This window comes from Cupressus sempervirens, chromosome 3, assembly GCF_028749045.1.
Source record: "Cupressus sempervirens isolate cs-2001-9-10 chromosome 3, ASM2874904v1, whole genome shotgun sequence".
NCBI lineage: Eukaryota > Viridiplantae > Streptophyta > Pinopsida > Cupressales > Cupressaceae > Cupressus > Cupressus sempervirens.
The window spans coordinates 697,547,684-697,550,769 of NC_143120.1; the positions used below are offsets into that span (position 1 = coordinate 697,547,684).

At 31.5% G+C, this 3,086-nt stretch overlaps 1 non-coding gene across 1 annotated transcript; it reads right to left on the bottom strand.

Annotated features, from left to right (window-relative positions):
* Window positions 1-617: 617 nt before the first annotated feature.
* Window positions 618-690, bottom strand: TRNAR-ACG (transfer RNA arginine (anticodon ACG)). Its single transcript has one exon. It is a non-coding gene; the product is annotated as a tRNA-Arg (tRNA).
* Window positions 691-3,086: the final 2,396 nt, after the last annotated feature.

Here is a 3,086-nt window from a genome sequence, read left to right on the forward strand (position 1 = left end):
TATGTGTTCACCATTCTTGTCTATTTCAATGTTGAATGGCCATAATTCTTTGTAACAACACATTATGTTGCTCATTGCTCGCCATTCTCAATTAATTTCATAGTTGAATGATCATGATTCTTTGCAACAACACATTATGTTGCTCATTGCTTGCCATTCTCAATTAATTTCATAGTTGAATGGCATGATTCTTTGCAACAACACATTATGTTGCTCATTGCTCGCCATTCTCATTTAATTTCATAATTGAATGACCACGATTCTTTGCAATAACACATTATGTAAGGTTGAATGACCATAATTCTTTCCAACAACACATTATGTTCTTCACTGCTCGCCATTGTCAACTTAATTTCAAAGTTGAATGGCCATAATCCTTTGCAGCTGCACATTATGTTGGTCAACGCTCGCCATTCTCCGTCCCATTTAATGAACACGTCCCTTTCCTCAGCCAACCCACAAAGTTATTCCATCAAATATAGTCAATATTGACAGACTCAAATACATAAAGAATGAAGGGCGAATTGAACTAACATATTGTTAAACATGTCAATAACAGAAAAAAGAACATACAATCTCTGAATTTCAAAATACGAATGCAAAGCTGAGGCCAAATACGACTCTGCTGGGGATCGAACCCAGAATCTTTGGTTTCGTAGACCAGCGCCTTATCCATTGGGCCACAGAGTCGTCTGGAGCACATGTTGACTATATTTCTATTTAATCTGATTCTATCTGGCTGCTTGCCCAGTCATGTGTATTAAATTTGGCTTGGGATTTATCGTTTCCCTGGTCTCATGGAAGGAAAACTAGAATTGAAGTGAGAATTTGTTGCTCAGGTTCGAAACGGGGACCTTCGGGATGAACAGCGATGAATTTGTTGTAAGATTCTTTTCCCTTAATCTCTGAGATGGTAATTCAAACTAATTACTATGGCCCTGATAAGCATCTTCATCTATACTTACATCATTTAGAGTAGGTCCCGTTTGGTTGGGGAAGATGAATTTGTGGCATAACCAAGTTATCTTATAACCAGGTTTTCGAAAATCTAGTTTTGTGGTTTGGAAAGTCAATGGTCTGTTTGGTTGACACGGAAGATGAATATACCGTGAATTCCACAATATTATTAAAAAAACTGTTATAAAATTCAAAACCTGATTTTAATTTCGAATTCCACCTTTTTATTGGAGGAAACATCTTCCAATTTTTGACCAAAATTGGAAGATGAAATTGAAAACCAGGTTATAATTTTAACCAACCAAACGCCCATGTTTTTATGCAAAACCTAGTTTTACCCCTGATAACCTAGTTTTGGCCCTCATCTTCCAGCAACCAAACGACAACGAGGCACATTTAAAATGATGTTAAAATACGTCGAATTATAATAAAATATGATATAATTTTATGAACAAATATTAATTTTATGTGCAGTTATTTATAATTAAGTTAAGAATGATTTTAGAAAATGAATTTCATTATAGAAATGATTTCTATATCTTTTGTTGTTGAAGTTTTCACAGAAATAGAATATATTAAACAATTGAATTTAAAGTAAAATACTCATAACTAAGTCATGTTGCAATATAGTTTGAACAATACATTAACAATTTGATTAAAAAAAAGTAATTTTATTGGTGAAATTTGTTAGAATATTTTACATTTTAAAACCTAATTGACACTTTTTTATTTTAAAAATATAAAGAATATTATATTAATATTAATTATATCTTCTAAGACAAAACTATAAATTATAACTCCAACCAAATATTGTATAGATTTTTGATTAAATTCTCTCATTCAGAATATTATTTAAAAAAAAAAACATAAAATCTGAAAACAACCTTTGAAACTTTTAAAAACAGTGGAAAACATTAAGTGTTGTAAATTAATTTTCCTAAATTCACTAATTGGGAATTATATATAGTTTTGTTTTGTAGGTGAGGTACTATGACATAGTAATATCCATCTCCACCTTCTTAATGTCTGATTAAGGATTTATGCAAAATAGAAAACATAATTCTTAACGTACAATGTTACTTTGTTGACAACCCTCTAGTTTCAAACGTGTTGTTGACAAAGCAGATCATTAATGCTTGGAAAATAAAAACCAAAAGTAATGCTTTAAAAAAACATCCAATTCATTTTCAAGATTTAAACTCAACATCACAAGTTGAAAAAATTAAAGTTCAAGCATACATATTTAGTGAAGGAATGCATTAGTTTCACTATATAGAAGTTAATGGGTGAAAAGTATAAGTTCTACTATTTATTAAATCCCTATTTTGGTTCATTATCATGCTTTTGGTTCATTATTATGCTACCAATATTCATTGGTTAGTATTTACTACTTATTACTTGTCTTATTTTTTCTCGAAAAGAAATTCGGTGCCCCTATTTAATTGCATGCTTGGGGATTGGATGTTTGGGGATTGAGAAATGGCTAAGCTAGCATAATAAAGTCTATCCAATTGGGTTAAAGAAAACTTCATTGATTGTTAGATAAAATCTATATGTTCAAATAATAAAGCTTCGTTGTGTCAAAATGTTTTGAAAGTAAACCCTCTAGAACAATAGTCATCCTCTTTAAAAGTTCATGCAGAACGTTAACAAATGCAAGGATCTTTCAAGCTCTTCAAAATGCTCATTAGAGTGTTTGGCTATCCAGGCATCTTTTTTGGAAACCACCCTTCAAACAAATCTCGTAGGCTATCATTATTTCAAGTATGCCTTCCATCACTGTCACTGTGGCCATCTGCATGCCACCACAATAAACAATAGGAGAAATATGGAATTTTTGGCTACTCTTGCTGACAAGGGCCCTGTTATGCAATTGTTTGGAGCATTATTGCATGGGGTTGGGGATGGATATTTCAATTTGAATTCATAATAATAAAAAGTCAAATAAATAACAACATTTATATAAACACACACAATTGGTAAGAGAAAATAAGGCATTATTTAGTTTCCTTGATATAAGTTGCATAATCTGAAGATTTTAAAACTGCACAATCTCAATATTTCCAAGCTTCTCTTATCTTAAAGTACTATATCACATCAATGGATGCTTATAGTGTAAGTTTCCCATT